Genomic DNA, 10,655 nt, shown 5'->3' with positions numbered 1-10,655 from the left:
TATCATCTCCTATTTATATCCACTTGTTTATCATTACCTATCTACCATCACCTATCTATCATCCCCTATCACTACCCGATACATATTTATAAGTATATAATACTTATGTGATTAAATCAGTTAAACATCATCTCATAATACCTTATCTAACACATAACATTCTCAGCACAAATAATAATGTAATTATCTGGATATTTCATATATATGTTTAAGATGAAAGTAACTATGCACTCACCTGTTAAAGTGATAACTCGAAACTCGGACAGTGCTTCGCTTCTAGCAACTAACTTTTCCTTTGACGTAACCTAATATCATTATCACTAAGTCTTAGTATAATATTTTATGTGACTGAAAATAGTCTAGACCTATCAATCATTCCAATGAATAATGATACCTCTATTAAATAAGGATAAGCCAGGCCGGATAGTTGGGAGACAGGATCATTTCGGTGTATAGCCTTTCTAAAATCCAACAACTAAGCCAACATGACCATTCTCGACACCTCTCCCGTAATTAGATCAATCACTATTATGACTTGATATCATTGATAAATCTTATTTATAGGTTCTTAATAACGATTATGAATATAAATACAAGTTACACTTAAAGCGTTATAAGTATAGCTTAGCTTACAGAAATTTCTAGCGAAAACTGGAAACTTTACAAAAGGAAATTCAACCCGAAAGCTTCTATTTTTTCAGGTTCTCTGATGCCTAGAGCCTTACTAAACACCGTTTAGGACTAGAAGAACTTGGACTGAAGAAGAAAGAAGTCTAGGAGAAATTTGGTTTGAAAGATGTGAGCAAATGAGAGAGTTTCGCCACTTATTTATAGGCTGCAAGGAAGGAGTACGACCATCATAATTTTGGTGTACGCCTTGTATAGTGCGAACGCCCTACGTACTTTGGTGTTACGCCCTACATAGTGGCATGGGCAACAAGCAAAAACGTCGGTAAAACTTTAATCTTCAAAAATTCATAACTTTCGCATACGAGCTCAGTTTTGAATTTTTTATATCGACACGCAGGTATTTATGAGAAATGGAACTTTCCTTTTAACCCCGTTGGCTAATTCTCGACCAATCTTAAATTTAACATTTTGAGAAGATTACACTCGTGTAAAATTCATAACTTCTACATACGGACTCTGTTTTTACTATCTTTTTATCGTTGAACTCTTATTAACAAGATATTCAATTCTTTTGTAGATCATTTCGGCTAAAAATCGACCGATCTAAAATTCGATTTATGTGCCCGCACTACTACTCTGAAAGTTCAAAAAATCATAACCTCTACTGAAATCAGATTTGAATATTCTCTATATGCACGCTCTCAGTTTAACGAATGCTATGAATTTCGTTTAGATCACTGAGGCTAAAAGAGTATTTTATCAAAATCTCACTATTTACGATACACAGAGTCGTGTCGGTTTAATCGCGAAACTTCAACGAGTCATAATTTCTTCGTTATAAGTCGGATTTAAGCGTTCCTTATATATCTGGAACACTTGTCACATATACTATAAATTTTATTAAGATTATTTATCCTAAATAATATTTTATCAAAAAGTTATTTTTAACGCTTAATATATCTTAATTGACTAGCCCGAATCTACGGGTGTTACAAAAACGATCTCATCTGTCTTCAGTTCCCTACTCTTTTGAAACCCATACAACGAAGTACATATTTGAGTTCTACAACCTGTATCAAATACCCAAGTATTTGACGTAAATGTAAATAATCCCATTTCAATCATGAAAATGGATATACTTGAAGTTCCCTCCCCGGCCTTCTTGTTCTTCAACTTAGCAAGGTACTTAGGACAATTCCTTTTCCAATGCCTCCATAACACCACATTCAAACCATATGTCATCTTTAGCAACCTCTTCCTTCTTCTTGGGTGGTGGGTTTTAGGGACCTTTATTCCCTTCGCCCTTGGCAGCTTGTGGCTTCCTTTTGGAGTTCTTGCCTTGTTTCTTCTTTTTGACTTGTCCCTCCCGAATCATGAGCACTTGGGGGGTTTTCCTTGGGATGTTTTTATCTGTAGTTTTGAGCATCCTGTGCAGTTCAGAGATAGTTGTATCCCACCCATTCATTTTATAGTTCATGATGAAAGTATCATAGCACTTCGGCAATGAATTCAGAATTATGTTTGTGGCCAAGTCCAGTGGATATGGAGAGTCTAATACTGTAAGGGTCGAAGACTAGTTGTAATATGTCGAAGACATAAGTTTATTTTACAAGGCATTTTATGTAACGAAGCGTACTGTTTAGTCCTTGTAATTTTTTATGTGCTTTCATGTTTCCTATAAATAGGGACGTTACTTAGAGTTAGATAAGAGTCTTTGTACAACGTGTCGAGTTTTCTCTATGTAACATTTGAAAACATAATAGAGCTGAAACCAGATCATATTTACATCGTGTGTTCAATCTACATTCGTTTAACTCTGATTTGATTCATACTTGATTCTACACTTCATCAATTGGTATCAGAGCAGGAATCATGATCTGAGATCTAACTTTCACTCTGATTCAAAAGGTTTTTGAATCAAATTTCTGGTTCAAAAAGTTCCGCACCTTTTGACGTGAAAAAGAGTTCTAGATCTTCAGTTGTGATTTGATTCTGCAACTGATTTGTTGAATCGAGTATTCTACTTGATATTTCTGTTCAATTCAGCAATTTGCTTTCAAATTCTCTTTGATTTCTCAAAAATTCTAAAAAAATTTCTTCCGTACATCAACGGCGAACTTCAATCTCAACTCGATGACTTCATACTCTCATGTGCTAGGATCTTCAACTAAGATTCCTATGCTCATTCCGGAATACTATGATCAATGGTCTAATCATATGCAAGATTACTTGAATTGAATCGATGAAGAACTTTGGTCTTGCATCTCAAAGAATGTTACTCTTCCGACGAATCTTCAACCAATTGGATCGTCGTCTGGTATTACGAGTGTGGAAGATCAAACTGCTCGAATGAAGAAACTTGAAAAACGATGCATAAGGGAGTTACGTGGTGCATTGCCTCCAGTTGTGTATAACTATGTCAGAAGTTGTACAACTGCAAAAGACATCTGGAATAATCTCAAAGAAAAGTTTCAAGGTAGCGAGAAGACGAAAATCAATTCAGTTAAGCAATGTTTGATTGAATTGAAGGATTTCAAGCAAAAAGATGGTGAAACGATTGAAAGTGACTATGATAGGTTGAAGGAGCTGATTTACAAATGCAATTGTTATGGAATCACGAGGTCTGCCATGGAATTCAATCTCACCTTTGTTATGGGACTCCGTAAAGAATGGAGGAGTGTTAGCATGATGGTGAAAAATCAACAGAGTTTCGACACATCTTCTTTGAACGATTTGTACAATCAACTAAAAACTCACGAAAGTGAAGTGAACGAAATGGCAGAAGAGTCGAAACTTAGTCTGGGAGGTCCATTAGCACTTGTCTCTAAAGTGTCTGAAAAGGAAGCAGTCGAAAAAGGTGATTCTGATGATGAAGAGGCGTTTATCATGAATTCAGATGATGAGGCAATAGCCTTTTACTCAAACAATCGAGTCAAAAAGTTTTTCAAGAAACCGTTTAATCAAAAGGTGAAGCAAAGTGAGGGAAAAGGAAGTTTCGTGAATAAGGCTGCAGGAGAAGAGAAGAAGAAGTATGAGAAGAATGATGGGAAGGGTGCTGAGGAGAAGAAAGAGAAGAAACTGAAAGGAGATTCGGGAATGGATTGCCATTACAGCAACGGATCAAATCATTTAGCGAATGATTGCATGCTTCGTAAGAAGGATGAGAAAAAGAATAAAGTGAAGGATGAAGCATATTATGTGGAGAGATTGGTGGAGGTGCGTGCGAAGGCTAAAAATTTGTCTTTGGTGGCTCAAGGTGAACAGGAGGATGATGGCACGTATCAGATTTGGTCTTTGGGCTCAGATGATGAAGAGATGTGTAATCCTACGCATGGAGCCATGTATGCGAAGCTTGAGGAAGATTCGGACGAAGAGGTGAAGGGCAAATGTTTCGTGTCAAAATTTGCTGTTAAGTCTCCAATGACAACTAAGGTACGTAATATTCTTCTATCTTTCAATATTCCTCTGAGTGCATATGATTCTGAAATTGTTGCTTTTGATGATACTGTTGCTTATTTTGATAATTTGGTTGTTTCTGCTAGCAATGAAGCTAAGAAATTAAGCAATCAGTTGTTAGAGACTCAGAAGAAGTTAGATTCGAAAGTTGTCAAGATAGAATGTTTAGAATTGCAAATAACAAACATTATGTGTGATAGAGATTCGTTGTCGAGTGATGTAAAACTCTTATTAGCTCAACGAAAAATCTACTGCAATTCCGCTAAACATTTATATGGCAAGTTAACTGCATTACATCATTCGTGTGAAATTAACAAGGAACAACATAGGAAATTATTACCTTTTCTAGCATATGAGAGAGCGAAGGTTGATAATATTTCGTATGATTGTGAGAAAAATATTGCTGAGTTTGACAAAATTCCTGATGATAGATATAGTTATGGAATTGTCAAAATTGACGAATGTCTTGATTCAAGTGAATTAGTTAACATTGTGAATGATACTTTGACAAAATCAGAACAAATCAAAATTTTGAAAAAGACTGAGAATTCAACATCTGATTCTCAATCTAATTTTGCCGATATTGAAGATAACTCTCACAATATTAGCGAAATTAGTGGTATTGAGGATGTTGATTGTTCTCAGTTGTTTGTCATTAATGTTGCATCAAAATCTAAAGGAAAAGAAAAACTTAAGGATTTGATGGTTATGATTGACACTGACAAACCTTCAACTTCGAAAGTTTGTGATCCCGAGTTTGTGGATATCCGAAACAGTCAAACGGATAGTAGTGATGATGAAAATGATGAAGATGACTCGCACAAAAAGGTCTCATCAAACAAAGATTCAAATGAAAATGAAATTCCACGTGTGGTTGTTGATCAAGTGTTTGGGGACACTGAAAATTTCGACAAAGTGTTGTCTGAATTTAACAAATCAAGTGGTGTATCCGAATTTCAAGTGTACTGATGATGTTGTTTTCCCAAATCAAGTGTTTGATACTACTGGAAATGTTGAGAACATTAAACCAGAATTTAACAAAATGGTCGAAGATGACAACAAGAAAACAACAGACGAAGGATTCTTTCAAATCAAAGCACTGTCGAAAATAACCTAACACAGAATTCGTATGTTTTTCAAAGACAAAAACCACAACGCAAATGGGTTGAAAAATTGAAAATTGTGAAAGAAGTTACAAAAGAGGTTGTTGTGGAAAATGAAACTGTTGTCAAATTAAATTCCAAAGAATTTAAAGAACAAATTGACAAGTTTTCAAAAGAAAATGCAATTTCAAAAAGACAAGCTCGAAAGAAGATTTTTTGGCAAACCATGGAACTTCGAAAGCATCAAAATGGTTTGACATTGAAAACAACTGAAAATATAAAGACTAAATCTGTTGAGAACAAGTCTTCACATTCAGCAATTCATTCAGATCAAAAGATAAAACCCGCTCAAACAAATAAAACTAATTCTGAATTTTATCCAAAAATAAAGACTTCGAAAGTTCCAAACTCATTATTTTCTAAAGATATCAAAAATACCTCAAAAAGTGTTCAAAATCAACCATCACCACAGCGATTTTCCTCTAATCAACAAACAAGGTTTTCTCAAAAACAAAAATCTCAAATCGATTTTCTCAAAATATAAGTGTTGGAAATAATGATGGCAGTCGATACGCAATGGCATTTCGACCTAAATCAAATGTTGATTTCTTCCCACAAAAACCGAATTTTCCAAATCCTATAGGGAAACAAACCTCAAAAGTTTCGTACACAAAAGGGTTGTCTCGTGACAAAAACTTCGATCATTGGCTTGAAGGAAAAGGAAGAAAATATCAATCAAGGAAATATTCTCAACAACAAATTCACGAAGCTTATGAGCTTTATGTGAATACTTCGTCAACTGAAAGCTCATCTTCAAAAGATTTGAATGTTTCGATGAAAACTTGGCAACCGGTTTCGAAAGAAAAGCATGTACATACACAATCTACAAAGACGAAGGCATGTGTCAGTGACAATCCCAAACTAACAAAAACTTATGTTTCTGTTCCTTTACCTAGTGATGTGGACTTAATTAATAGTCTCAAAACTAAAGTTTGTGATTGGGTTAAAAGTTCTGCATTTCATTCTATTTTCAAAATTAATTTCCAAGGACCCAAACTGCCTTGGGTACCTAAATTCTTTCATTGATCGCATGTATTATGTGACGATCAATATGATGAAAAATGGTATATCGATAGTGGTTGCTCACGTCATATGACTGGTCGAAAGGAAAATTTGAGAGATTTTCGAAGCTTGGAAAATGCAGGTGTTGTGAAGTTTGGAAACAATCACAAATGACAAGTAAAAGGCTATGGGAAAGTAACGAATGGACAGCTTACTGTAAATCGCGTTGCTTATGTCGAAGGTCTGAAACATAATTTGATAAGTGTTTCACAACTCGTTGTGGGCACTAGCAATCAAGTTGTGTTTAACGAAGAAGGGAGTATTATCTCAAAGGTTGAAACGAACGAAGTGTTGCTGAAGTCGAAACGTTATGGGGATATGTTTACTCTTGATCTAAAACCGATTGTTGGGAAACCTTTAGTTTGTTTACTTTCAAAAGCCACATCTGATGTTAGCTGGTTATGGCATCGTCGTTTATCACATTTAAATTTTCGCAATTTAAATAAGTTGGTACTTGATGATCTTATTCGAGGCTTACCAGTTTTAAAATTTGACAATGATACCTTATGTGCAGCTTGCGAACAAGGGAAACATCATAGGAAAGGACATCCAATTGTAATAGATTCGAAAATTGTGGAACCATTGGAACCATTGGAACTTCTTCACATTGATCTTTGTGGACCATCAACTGCTGAAACTCTCAATAAGAAATAGTACATTTTGGTTATTATTGATGATTTTTCACGATTTACTTGGGTATATTTTCTCAGGTTAAAATCTGAGGTTGCTCAAATAATGATCGAGTTTATAAAGAAAATTGAAATAAGTCTGAAGAAAAATGTTCGAAAGATCAAAAGTGGTAATGGGTCTGAGTTTAAGAACAAAGTGCTGGATTCGTACTTAATCGACAAAGGAATTTCGCATAACTTCTCTTCGCCCTATACACCTCAGCAAAATGGTGTGGTTGAAAGATGAAATAGGTCACTTTGCGAAGCAGCAAGAACTATGTTGACATATGCGAATCTTCCTCAATATTTGTGGGCTGAAGCAGTTTCGACAACATGTTTCACTCAAAATCGATCTTTCATTCATCGTCAATTCAATATCACTCCGTATGAAATCATTGATGGGTTTTGAGCACTACATCATTCCTATGGTGTACATGCAAACCCTAAAGCTTTGGATCTAGTTTGTCTAATGAACATGCAATAATCATCCAAATCCAAAAACCCTAGATCTAGCATACAATAATGACATTAACATATGAATTAGGGTTTAGATCTAACCTTTGATTGTTATGTAGTAATAACAATCTATTCCTCCTTGTAATTGGCTTTAGAAAGCTTAGTGTCACAAATGTCACACCTCTAATGGCTCACAAACACCAAGAGCAAAAGGATGAAGAAGGAAAAGAGGAGAGGCCCTCAAAAACATCTAGAAACCCTAAGGAATCAGTTGGCCACGTTTTTGGTGCCCTAGGGGTCCTTAAATATGTGAGGCTATTAGGGTTATCTAACAAGGAAACCCTAATTTGACTGCTTAGGCCCTAAGCAGCCCATGGACTCCCTCCTTAGAGGCCTTGGACGATTTCTAATGGGTTTCCCCATAGAATTCATCCACTCCTCTAACATGGAGTCCATTAGCCCAATATTCAATTATCACACAATTCATAGTTCTAGTCCCCTAAGTTTAATTAACCTCTTTTAGCAACAAAATTAATTCTTAATTAATTATTGACTAATATTAATTAAACAATATGATTTCTCCTTTAATATATTATTCTCATAATATATTAATAAATCATAATTAATCCTCTCTCTCTCCATAATTCATCCTATCAAGTTGCTTTGGTGAAGGCAACCCAAAAGGGCTATGCACCATCGGGTCAAGTACATACCAAAATAGTTATGGACTTAGACACTAATCCAACAGTCTCCCACTTGGATAAGTCTAATAACTATTCTGCGTATGACTTCAGATCCTGATCCGCAATCGTAGCTTTCAAAAGTCGCTGTCAACTCTGATCTTATCAGAAGCGTGTCCTTTAGATAAGGGATCATATAATCCTCCATTCTTGATATCGTATACACTGAGACATGGATTTAAATCATTCTCTCTATCTATATATTGTTTCCCGACTTCCGATTTATGACGACTGACAACAGACTACAATTGAACACATCAACTTAGTCCCGGCTTGGCCAAGCGCTTAGGGTGTCATCACTAAATCATCGAGGGGCTCATCACTAAATCATCGAGGGGCCCACAGATATTGCTTTTATCCCTACTTTGGGTAAAAGGAACGGATAAACTTCGACTCAATGCTCGCTTGTACTTACTCACCGAATTACACACAACAATAGGTTTTATAACACCAAGTTACTGGTGCGTTTACATATTATCAATGTGTAACCGACTCGCAAGATACAACTTACACATCTCGGTTTCAAGAATATAAGATATTATGGTCTCACCAATCACTCGTGATAAAATCCATGAAGTGATCCAAGTGAGTGTGGGTTTATTCCAATACTCTAATCTTATAGCAATACTCATGAACCCTGCAGCAAACTTTTGCTATGTCTAAAACACTTTAGACAATCTACAGTCAGATTCATGATATTCTTCTTTCATTCCTACTTCCAAAGAATGAGCGACTGTGGAGGGTTTGAATAATCTCATTATTCGGGAAGTCAAAACATGCAAAGTAAAACACAAGAATAATACTAATCCTATATGGCCTCAAACCTTTGAGTATAAATAAAACATTTTATTTAATCACCATATTGATTACTCATCATTTGTTGTTTCAGGTAATCAACATCTTACTTGAATTATAACTACAATTATTTAATCACCATATTGAATAACATTTACAATCACACTCATTTCACAATTCCCAATCCTTACCACAAGTGTGAGAATACCATATTCTTGCCACTTATAGTATATGATAGATTCTAACATTTTATGCAACGGTTCTTTTGTAAAATCATAGCGCCAAAGTCACCAAGATTTTGTCAATGAAATTACAAAGTACTCTATTGGAGATTGTTACAAGACAATTCCATAGTCATGAAGTCTCATATTCAAAGTACATTCCTTTGAACATCCTTCTTGCATAAAAGCTTCTAATCTAGACATAGATTCTCGATATCCAACTCCCAATATGGAAACATTTCCATATTTGCCATATGACAACTCATTCTAAATAGAATCTTATCTATTCATAATAATGTCAATATGGTCCATCCATGACTATACTTCCAACTGTCCACAAGCGACCAATCCTTGGCGAACCTTATATTGTCCTTGACAGTTGTTTAATTATTTTATTTTAGTCAAATCTGGTTCTATTCCCTTTTTCCCTCTAAATGCCCTAGGGATTTGGAAAATTTTAGAACGGTCGAATATTAGAGCATATGCAATCGATCCTATACCCGAAGCGTGTGGGATACGATTCATAATAAGAACGTGATACTTTACTAGTTTCTTACTATAATATTGCCATAATATTTCTATTTGTAGTGTTCTCAAGATTCGAACTATGAAGACGGATGCCGTAATCATAATCGAACTTTGAGAATGCAAATAATAAATATACCCTTTACTAACTTCAATTAAAATTTCGCGATCTAAGCTTTTTGATTGGAAACGAAGTATAACATTCGCTCTCCCTTAATTATTGAAGGGTTTTGAGCATTCTAACACTCCTATGGTGTACATGAAACCCTAGAAACCTTGGATCTATGTTTGACTAAGATACATGCAAATAATTATTTTTCCAAGGTTCTTATCCTAACTAGCATGGCATGGGGTACTTGAATCAAATAAAACTAGTAGAATTACTTACCTTGTAGTAGTAGTTGATTGCTTGGAGTTTGAGAGCCTAGCACCAATAATGTGGATGGCTCAAATGGAAGTCACAAATCACCACAAACTTGGAAACTTGAGAGAATAGTCACAAACTTCTTGAAATCGGCCCTCTTAGTTTACACACATCAACTAGTCCTATTTCAAGAACCAAAGCCTCCTTTATATAGTGTGGTGGATTAGGGTTACATCCATGTAAACCCTAATACCCATGTCTTTTCATTTCCATGAGATCCATGGGTTAAAGCTCCATGGAGTATCCATGGACTTTCCATGCAAGCCTAGCCCATTCCAAATAAGCATTAGCCCACACTATATAAATACAAGAGCCCATATTTAATTAGTCATACTTTTGATCTCTAAATTAATTCTAAATTAATTATAGATCAACACGAATTAAATAATATGATTTTATATTAATATATTAGAACTTATAATATATTAATAAATCATAACTTATACTATTCTCAAAAGATTATCCGTAAATTGTTCGGGTGAAGTGCAACCCAAATGGACCATGCCGGGTCGGGT

This window comes from Lactuca virosa, chromosome 4 (assembly GCF_052849685.1).
Source record: "Lactuca virosa cultivar CGN04683 chromosome 4, Lactuca_virosa_CGN04683_v6, whole genome shotgun sequence".
Taxonomy (NCBI): domain Eukaryota; kingdom Viridiplantae; phylum Streptophyta; class Magnoliopsida; order Asterales; family Asteraceae; genus Lactuca; species Lactuca virosa.
Note: the sequence above shows the minus strand (reverse complement) of the source record.